The sequence below is a fragment of the Prinia subflava genome, chromosome 11 (assembly GCF_021018805.1).
Source record: "Prinia subflava isolate CZ2003 ecotype Zambia chromosome 11, Cam_Psub_1.2, whole genome shotgun sequence".
In the NCBI taxonomy this organism is placed as follows: Eukaryota; Metazoa; Chordata; class Aves; order Passeriformes; family Cisticolidae; genus Prinia; species Prinia subflava.
Window position 1 is genome coordinate 16,361,968 of NC_086257.1, and position 10,336 is coordinate 16,372,303.

Consider the following 10,336-nt stretch of genomic DNA (forward strand, 5'->3'; position numbering starts at 1 on the left):
CTGAGGGTCCCACTTCATGTTGGTAGGGGTGATTCTTATGATCCCTTGGTGCTGTCTTTTGTGTCCTTGCAGCAAAGTGAAATGATTTGGGCAGGGTGAGGGTGCAAGAACTGCACTGTGCATAGGGAGGAAGCAGCTCGGGGAAGAGCAGCAGTGTCGTGCTTAGGGGGGGCTGCTGAGATTGTCTGGAGAATTAAAATGTCAACATGATCAGTACTAGCTTCTTATTTTCTTTTCCAGGCACAGTTTGAAGCTAACATGCTTGACCCTGAGAAATAGCTGGTGTTTGTCCGGACAACCACATGTCTCCCCCACGGTGTGGTTCAGGAGGCAAGCTCTTACAAACTATTAACTTCACAGTGAAATTGAAAGAGTTTCGATCCTGCTTCTACAATCACTTATCCCATGCTGTGCCCACATCAGCTAAGAGCTGTTACGTGGGATCTGACTTTTCCTCCACATCCACTGAATGTGCAACCCACGCCAAAGACTGGGGCTGTGCACACCCAGCCCAGGTTCTCCTTTGCTGTGCCACCCCCAGTTAATGGGGTGCAAAGTGCCAGTGCTACACATCTCCTCATGCACTGTTCCTTTTGCACTAAACCTGACCCTCACTTTTTCCTGCTGTATTGTTTTGCGTAGGCAGCATCTGGTCAGGTTTCTGTTGCATCAGTGAGTTTGCTAGTATTGGGTTTTACTCAAACAATGTGTTCTGCCACAAAGGAGCAGGTTCGAGCAGGTTAGAGCTGTCCAGCCTGGCCATGCAGGAACCAGTGACGAATAAAGCTCCATAAATACATTCTTCTGCCTCTCCCCTTCCTCCACACATATATCAATTGCTTTTCCAGATTATTGAGAAAAGAATCTCTGTGTTTCCTGGGTGTGAAATGTATTGGTTCTCCCTTTGCAAGCAATGAAGATAATGCTGCTGGCAGAGCTGCGGCTTGGCCCAAGGCTCTGCTGCTGGATGGGTGATCCCAAGGCCAGCGGGAGCAGTGGAGATATTTGCGTCAGCCCTGGGAGCAGATTGCTCCACTGGGACCCACCTGGGATTGGGGACCAGCCCAGAACAGAGCTGCCTGCAGGGGCAGGGCTCCCCTCCCTCCCCTGCTGACCCCAGCCCACAGTGCCCTGCAGGGCTTGGGCGTGAGAAATGTTCACCGGCCCTTCCTCCCCTTCAGTAGCACCAGGCCTGGGAAATGGGGTCCCTCTGGGCTCTAGGAACCTCGGGGCTCTGTTTATATTTAAACCTCATCCATGAACTGTCCCCTTGTGGCTGCCACCACCCTCCTCGTGCATATCTGGCACAGCTACCATTGCCCTGAAACACACTCCTTGGGCTGTGCTAAGGGGTTCATAGGATCCCTCCCCCTGCTCCTTAAAAAAACGAGGCAACGTTGGAAAGATAACTGAGGAGAGAAGGAGTGGGAAAGGTTTCTGCAGCCTGATGGAGAGGCACCAGCTCTCTGCTCCAAGGCAGTTTGAGTCTGTGGGCTGTGCTCACCACAGCATCTGTGTCTGTGTCTGTGACAAGTGTCTGTGCAGTGTCTGTGACAAGACACGTCCTTCCCCTGGGGCAGCTGGTGCTGGTGTCCACACACACACACGGCTTCACCCCACAGCCAGGAGTGCAGTTCCCAGGTGACCTTTCCGGGTTAAGCACAGCTTGCAAAACCTCATGCCTCTTTCCAGGCTTATAAAACTCACTCATTTATTGTTTCATTTGCGATAGGAGCTGAAGAGGGACTTCACTGCTACCGAAACCTGGCAAGCGCCCAGAGGGGAGGGCGGCTGTGATGCACATCTCAGCTCTTCAGCTACTGCATTCCTCCCACCAAGATTTTGAGATTTCCCCTCTCTGGCCCTACTTGTGGAAAAGGACAAACAAACCCTCCAAGGAGAAATGCCTGGGCAAGAGCAGAGGTTTGTCAAGCAGTCAGTTGCAAATTCCTGGTGGAGATTCCCCTTGAGCCTGTTCAGCTGCCTCTTGCAGTGTAGCACAGTCAGGGTTCCAGGTTTTTCCCATTAACTCTGTTCCCAAGCCCAGAGCTGAGCTTGGTGCAGGTCCAAATGCTCTACAGGTGTAAATCAGCACAGGTGTAAATCAGCACAGCTTCAGCTACCCTGGTGACTCTGCCAGGCTGCCCATGGTGTGAGGATGAGACCCCTTTGTCCCCTTTGTCCAGTCTGCACTGAGAGCTGTGCTAATGTGATCTCCCTGGACAGACAGAGGAATCTGTTTTGTCAAGGACTTTGGGTATTCTGGCAAACTGAGCAGAAGGTGACAGGTGAAAAACACAGCAAGAGGCAGGAAGGAAAGAGGCAGAAGATACTCATGCAGCCTCATGCCCGGAGGTTGCTGCACATCCCCACTGTGTCACCCAGGGTCACAAGAGTTCACCTTGCTCTTTGTGTCCTCTGAGGCACGCTTGCCTTGCTGGAGAGGCTGTGACAGCTGAAAAGCCCTGGTGTTAGGCTGTGGCAGGTTGGAAGGCTCCTTTTGGGGTACAGCTGAGCACCACCCTCCCCTACAACTCCATGCATGGACTTTCCCAGCCTCCAGCACTTCACCCCTGGCCATCAGACACAAGACTGGGGAGGGCCAGCAAGTCCCCAGTGCAGTGCAGGGGTTGGTGCTGCCCTGCAGATAGTGTGGCTCCAGCCCACTCTGCATAGCCCTGGCCCTGAGAAAGTGCAAGTGGCTTTTCCAGCAGCTCCTTTGATGGAGGATTTTGCAATGTTTTCAGGTGAGAGGGCGGTTTGGGTGGTGATGCCCACCCCCTGCTAGTTTGGGAGCTGGGCAACAGAGAAGCCCCTTCTCTGGCCCCATCCCCTCGGAGCAGACAGAGCCCCGCTGTTGGTCACAGGAAGTTTGGTGAAGGCAGAAAGGAGGAAAAGATTCCTGACAGGTTTCATCTGTCCAAGCCAAGAATGATCCCATTAGAAGCTTGTAAACCTTTTTCTTCTCAAATACATCTATTTATTTTTTTAACTGCTGGCTGCTGCTCAAAGCGACCTGGTCTGCGTGTCCATCCCATTCGGTGGAGCTCCTGCCTGTGCCTCATCCTGGCCCCGGTTACTCCGGGAAGGTCTTTGGCTGCCCGGCCATGAAAGGCGCTCTCTTTCTCAGGGAGGGGTGGATGTCTCCCCTTGGCCAGGAGCCTGTGCCGGCAGCGGGAGCTGGGGGGGCTCGGCTCGCCGGCGCTGCGAAGACTGGGACAGTGTTCGGGGCCGAGGCTGCTGAAAGGGCTCAGTGTGTGCCGAGCGTGACTCACCCGGGCCGGAGGGCAGCTGGGAGCCGGCAGAGAGCGGGGAGAGCCCGCAGGAGGGGCCGGCTTCCCGGGGAAAGGCGGCGAAATGGATCTCATTAGCTTGGAGTGGAGGCAGAAGGGCCCGGGGAAGGAGGGAGGCTGGGAAGTGGTGCGTCCAGGGCTGGAGGGATTTGAGGGAGCCTCGCATCACACCTGGGTGTCTGCGAGGGCTCAGGGACGAGAAGGGGAAAGGGGCAGTGGAGGCTGGGTCTGTCTGCACCCATCACTGGACTTCCATGTGGCTTTGGGTGTCAAACAAAGCCTGGGGAAGGGCTGGGAAAACCCTGGAAAGATCCTTGAGGTCCTTGAGACAGGGAGCTATGTTGTGTCACATTCTGGTGCCCCGAGCACTGGCTTGCAGGGCTGGGGCTCCATCCTGGCTGGTGTAAAACATCCCTGGAGCTGCCGGTTTTCTTTGGCTCAGTTTGGCTGTGCACTCCCCAGTCTGGCTGACACACACCCAGGCGGCTGCCAGGCTGTGCCAGCACCTTACACATCCCCATCTCCTTGTCCCCAGGGATGTCACCTGCAGTGGCAGAGCCAGGAGGTGGCCTGTCGCTTCCTGGAGCAAGCAACATTGCTCATAGCTCTGGGCAGTCCCAGAGGGAGAGTGGCTTCCTGGTGGCCCCAGTTAGGACCTCTGTGCCTGGCTGCATGTGAGATGAGAAGCAGGAAGGGATTTCTGGTTTGGATGCCAGCGTGCATGGGAAGATCTGGCTTTATCTCCAAAGCAAACAGCTCTGCACATGGTGTGGTGCTACCACCCAGAGAGGTCTCCCATGATATGTCTGAGGTTTAGACATGTCCTGCTGTCTTCAGAGGCATCATGTGCTCATGTAAGACACCAGGAAGAGAAGAGCAGAGGCCCCTTGGGGTTCAGCTTGCCCCTGTCCTGGAGCCCACAGCTGCTGGGGAGAGCAGGAGGGGGCCACTGGGGCAGAGTGTGCAGAAAGCACTTGCAGTGGTGGTTGATCAGGAGATACATCCTAAAGGGATGTGCTTTTAAATGGGGACTTAGCTGACTGGACTGTGAGGGAGTTGAACTCTGATGAACAGTCAGACTAAGATATTTCCCTTTAGCACAAACAGCCCAAAAGCAGAGGGTCTCACTGGTGAGCAAATGGGAGGGCAGTTGATGGCTCTGGGCAGCCTGGCCACATCCCTGTGCCTCCAGACCTGCAGAAATCCACCCCAGAGACTGGGAATAATCCTATCAACTTACTGGCTGACATTTCAGGGCTACTTCACCCACCACACCTCTGGTTTGTTGATCTGTGGATCCCCATTGCTGAACTCTGCAGCCACGTGCTTGGTGTTGGCACCACGAGCTGCTTGTGCCAGGGAGTGTCCCTGCCACCTCGCCCCAGGGACTGATGGGCTTTCCATCCTGCTCCTTCCATGATGCCCAGTTCTCTATCCTTCCTCACCTTTCTCTAGTGTTGGGCAGATCCTCAAAGCTTTGGCCCTGCAGGAATGACCTCTTAGGGTGGTGCATTTCTGTCCTGTTGTCACCAGTAGCAGCAGGAGGATGAAGGGAAAGTAAACCATGATGGGGAGCACAGTGTGATGATACAAATGGGCTGGAAGGGCCCAGGAGAGCCATCAGTTTGTTCTCCACCCTGTGCAGGAGCTGTTTTCCCATGGTGAGGCAGGGATCAATGCAGCAGCAGTGTCTGGAGCCGCCCTTGCACCAAGACTGGAAATGCCAGAGCCACGTAAGAACCGTCAGCCCAGCGGATGGCACGGGGCTGTGGCTGCGCCTGCTGTGAATCAGGGAAGGAGCTGGATCCATGCATTAACTCATTGGCCATCTCAGCCCACAGCACAGAATGACTTCACCGTCGGGTGAACATCCCACTATGGAAACCAAACCTCAGGAATGCGTCTGGGTGTGCCGACTCTCTTCTCCTCTCCAGAGGGCTCTCTTATGTCTCAACTACTCCCAGGCTAACAAATTGCTGTTGACACCTCTCCCACCAGCTCCCTGAGCTGGGCTGGGGAGCAGTGCCCATGCAAGGGTCATGCCCTGTGCCCAGCGGGTGCCTGCCCAGGGGTGGCACTGCTGCTGCTGCCCTCCCTTCGCGCGTGTGTGGAAGCAGGGAGCTTTGCCATGGCTTGAGTCCAGTAGCCCCAGCCAAAGAGGGGAAGTCTGCACTCCACATGCCCTCCTTTTCCCTCTCTCCATCTCTTACTGGAGACTGATCCACCAGTGGCTGTAGCAGAGCCCAGGTTTTGGCGAGCAGCAGCAGCAGAGTGATGATTAATGCTGAGCAGAGCCACAGAGCCAGGGATGTCTGAGTTGTCTCTGCCTCTCTCCCAAACCGATTTGGCCAAAAAAGGCCAATGTGAGCATTTCTGCATCTGCCAGCTGGGGAGGGGGCCAGGCCAGAGCTCAGGGTCTCAGCAGGCATGTATGGGGCTGTATGTTTTTCCACTTGGGCTGGAGAGGGGCTGTGGGCAGGCAGCCGCTGGGCTCAGGTGACTCCTGAGCCGCCCTTTCCATCTGACTCATGAGAGACGTTGCGAGCGCTCTCCTGCCCAATGGAAAACACGTCTCTTTGCAGCTCATGGCTTCTGGGCCCACGCCAGGCCCCAGGCAGCACAGCTTCCCAGGGCTGTGCTGGCACCTGGAGCCAGCTCTTGCCAGGCTGGAGCTGGGAGAGCGGCTCCATGGGATGATGCCCAGCCAGGGCTTTACCTTCAGGCTGTGCCCACAGCCGGCGTGGCAGAACAGTCAGGGTGGCAAGGGCTGGGCAGGACAGGCGATGGGTCCCTGCGATGGGCTGGAGCATCTCTACAGGCAGAGCTCCTGGTTTCACTGCTGGCATGACATTGCTTGCCCAAAACTCCCGATTTCTTCTTCTCCACCTCTTTGAGGGTCCAGGAGGGAAGTGATCATCCTTCAGCACCAGGACAGGTCTTTACCTCCCCAAGGCCAAGCACCCCATCCTCCTCTTTCTTTTCTGGGTTTGGGCAGCATGAGAGTGTCTACTACCTCAAACCCCACATTCACATCCCCTAAGATTTCTCCGTCTTATGTCCTCATGGGCTTGGTTTTTTCAGTGCCTGGATGCCATCCTACCATAAGTTCTCAGGAAAAACCCAGACCCTTGGGCTTTTTGCACAAGGGAAACTGAGGCATGCTGGGGTCAGCACCTCTCACTGGGGTTTGCTGAGGTGGGAGAGACAAGCCAGGGGCTGTGGCTCACTGTGCCCACCCTCAGGCTGTTTGCGTCATGCCCCAGAGCCTGCCCCCTCTGTGCCCACTGCCCAGGCTGCAGCACTGGGCTCCCCCTGCTCCTCTGGGAAGGGAAATGTTTTCCCTTTCCCCTCCCATTCTGCTCGCCAGCAGCGAGTGAGTCCGGTTTCCCCTGTGCGCTGCCGCCAAGCGCCTCTGGAACCACTGGAAAATGCATAAAAGGCCTGGGCAAGGCTGCAGTGAGGGTTACTCGCAGTCACAGCTGGATCCAGCTGCTGCTTTAAAGCAACAGCACAGCCACACGTGGCTGCTCAGGACACCCAGGTGTCCCAGGGGTTTAAGTCCCAGGGAAGAGAAGGCAGCATCCTCACTGGGCAGCCCTGAGCCTGGAGGGAGCCTTTTCACTGGGGAAAATGAGGAAGGGGCAGCACAAGGACACAAACCCTTGGGTGGGTCTGGGCCTGGGGTTTGCTCACCCAGGTTTGCAGAGTGCTTCCCCCTGCTCCTGTGGCCCCTGGCACAATGACCAGGACAGCACTGCCCTGCCAGCCCCAGCTGCATCCCACAGTTGGGTCTGCAAAAGACAACAGCAGCCTGTGGACCCCGGAGCAATTTACACTCCCCCCCCATCTTTGGAAAAAATCATGCAAATCCCCAGAGTGTTTGATTCCAGGCAGGACAGAGAGTGTGGCTTTCAGCTGTGGCTCAAGGTGTTTCGGCAGCCCCCAGTGTTTCAGTGTGAGAGATGCCGAGGCCGATGGAGTGGGGTGGAGCAGCTGGCTGTGGGAGGGCAGAAAACCTCCTCCTGCATCCTGGGAGGCAGCGTGGTCCCGCTCTGGCAGAGGCGCTGGGATGGAAACAGCCACGGGGCACTGGGGTTAATGAGTGAAATAACTCACCCCCGCCCAGGGTCTGGTTTATGGCCCTGTTAGCACGGGCAAGCAGAGGGAGCTTTCTGTGGGGGTGGACGTCCTTCCCAGTGTCCCACGTCAGACTGGTCAGTCCATGACGTCTGATCCACCTTCCAAGATGCAGCAATAAATCAGGTTAATAATTAATTCCAACTGCCTGGGGAACCTTCCCTGGGACCAAGGCAGAGCTGGTCCTGGTCACAGCTCCCAGTATCCCACGTGAGAGCCGCGGTGATGGGCGAGTCTCACAGGGTTGCTCTTTACCATAGCATCATGAAAGGTGCTTAGAAAACAAACATGGAAGAAGAAAGGAACATTCCCTGTCCTATCTCATCCAGGATGTTTGCTCCTGAGTGTGTGCAAAGTCTTGATGTGGTGCGAGTCTGGCTCAGCCAAACAAATTGCAGCCTTGACCTCCCTCCCTGCTCCAGGGTACACCACAGGTGAGTGGTTTAACAAAGAAAAACCTAAAAGTGTGACCACCCTGTGCAGCTGGTCTTGGGTCAGGCTGAGCCCTTGGTCCTGCTCCAGGCACTCAGAGGTTTGGGAGGGCTGGTTTGTGTGTCTCCACAGGGCAACGGGACCTTGGCTTGTGTGGGAAACCCAGCCCAGGGACCACAGTGTTGGCACAAGTGGTCAGGAGGTGTCAGAGTTCCTGGAAGAAGAAGTGAGAGTTTTTTCTGTGTATGTATAATTTGCTGGAATGAAAATAAATCAGAAAACAACACTCACACACACCAAAGAAAAAACCATATCAAAGAAACCAGTGCAGCTTTCCCCAGTGAAACAAATTCTAAACCATCAGTGGGAAAACACTGGCTAGGTCAGTCTGCCACAAACCAGTCTTCTGGGATTACATCAACTTCATAAAAAAAGCTCACTTCTTTCTTTGTACTATATTTTTCAATGAAACGTTTTAGTTCAGGTCCACTTTGAAATTAAAAGAGGATTATTGAAACAAAAAAAACATTGTGGTTCACTTTGAGAACATCTAAATGAGCCACTTGGGCATTGCCCCAGTCCTCATCCTTCCTCTTAATCCAGACAGTGTCCTGGAGCCCTGTTTGATGCCAGCTCCAAAGTCGTGTTGTCCCCACAGGTTGCTCCTCCCCATCTCTGGCAGTGCCACCAGCTGGGATAATGCTCGGGTGGGGGGTGAGTGTGTGGCACTGGGACTAGCTCTCCAAAAATGGGTCCCAGGAGCCATAGATGTGGAGATGGCTGCTGCCAGCAGGAGCTGGTGTCACCCTGGCTGTCACTCAGGTGTCACCCAGGAAGATCCTTTCTCTCTACATCCCCTTCCAATGCAACACCAGCGTGTCCAAATGCTGTTCCTCACAGGTGCCCTGCCAGCTCTCCCAGGGCTGCAGTGGCCTGGCACACCTCAAATGCCACTGGTGTTGTGCAAGGCAGAGGAACTCGGCTTTTCCATGCCCAAGCAGCACCTGCCAGCCAAGAGCACTTATCCAGAAATCCACAGTTCTGCCCACAGTGCCAAAAAGGCACCTGGTGCCTCCAAATTTCAGTCTAATGGCTCAGACCTAAGAAATACAGTTGATGGTGCTGCAGAGAAGGAGGGGCAGGGCTACAGATTCTTTGCTGGAGGCAGGGCTGGGCAGGAATGGCAGGGATATGCTGCTGGCTAAGTCTGCTGGGGTGAATAAAAATATTCAGGTTTCTCTTTTTCATGTTTCATTCTCAGCAGAGTGGTTGTGGCTGCTCATGTGAAACCTGTTCTTGCTGGGTGCTGGAAAGAGGCAAAGGGAATGTGTGTGGAGTAAGACTTTTTTAAAGGAATATGCTTTCAGTCGGATTTTGTTCTTCCTGCTGCTTTTCTGCTTTCCCAAGGTGATTCTGAAGAGCTGAAAACTTGGTTTTGTCCTAAGCTTTTCTATGTAATCATGAAAAAATCATAAATAATTCTGTTTCATTTTCAGGTTCATCCTTGAAACAGGAGCTGGTGGTGCCAGGGATGCCCAGGACTGTGTTTATCCTATGCATCAGAAGCCCCAGACCTGACAGGATTTGAGCCTTTAATGATTATAAGAGGTAAAGCTTCATGCAGCAATCACACCCCAGGCCTGCAGTGCTCTCATGCAGTGGGAGGTGCATCTTTTTCCCATACAGGGGAAGGCAGGGGCTTATTTGAGCCCAAACCCTGCACAGCTGCATGGAATCATTTGGGAAGTCCTGTGCTTGAGGCCCTACAGTTTTCCTGCAGGGAAGCAGCCGTCAGAGGGGCAGGAAGCTGGGAGCATGGCTGGCACAGCTCCCTGCCCCAGGCTGCCAGGAGCCCTCCTTGCCCTGCAGCAGTGCCACACTCACAGCTGCTGGGTGCCCTGGAATGGCAGCAGTCACCCTGGGGCTGTGGTTTGGGATTTACTGCAGCTCCCCATAAGCAGATGAATTGCAAGGATGAAATGGTTGTTGTGCTCCCAGGGCTTTCCTGCTCAAATCCTTTCATGCCTGTTTGTGCAAGGGCCATTCTCCAGTGGGGTCCTCCACTGTGGGCCCCTGTTTGCAGAGTGGGGTGAATTCCCAGCCATGGGTGGGCATGCACCTGCCATCCCTTGTGCTGCAGGGATGAGGTGGGTCCTTCGTACAGCCTGTTCTGATCAAGCTGATCCTCAGTGAATTTCATGGCCGTGATTTTCTTGGGCCATGAGTGCAGCAAATGCAAATTTTCCCATAGTTCTGGGAACAGGCTAAAAAGGAATCAGGGAAGGTATGTATGAACTTTTGGTGGTGATAAGGACATGGGATGCTGTACAGCTGGTGCAGCCTGTTTGGGCAATGTTTCCTGGGGAGCTTTCACAGCCCCCAGGACACAGAGCTGCAGGGCACCTGGGAAAGCAATAAGCTGAGATAAGGAGAAACAGATCTGGAGAAAGCAAGGCAATCTTCCTCCCCAAACT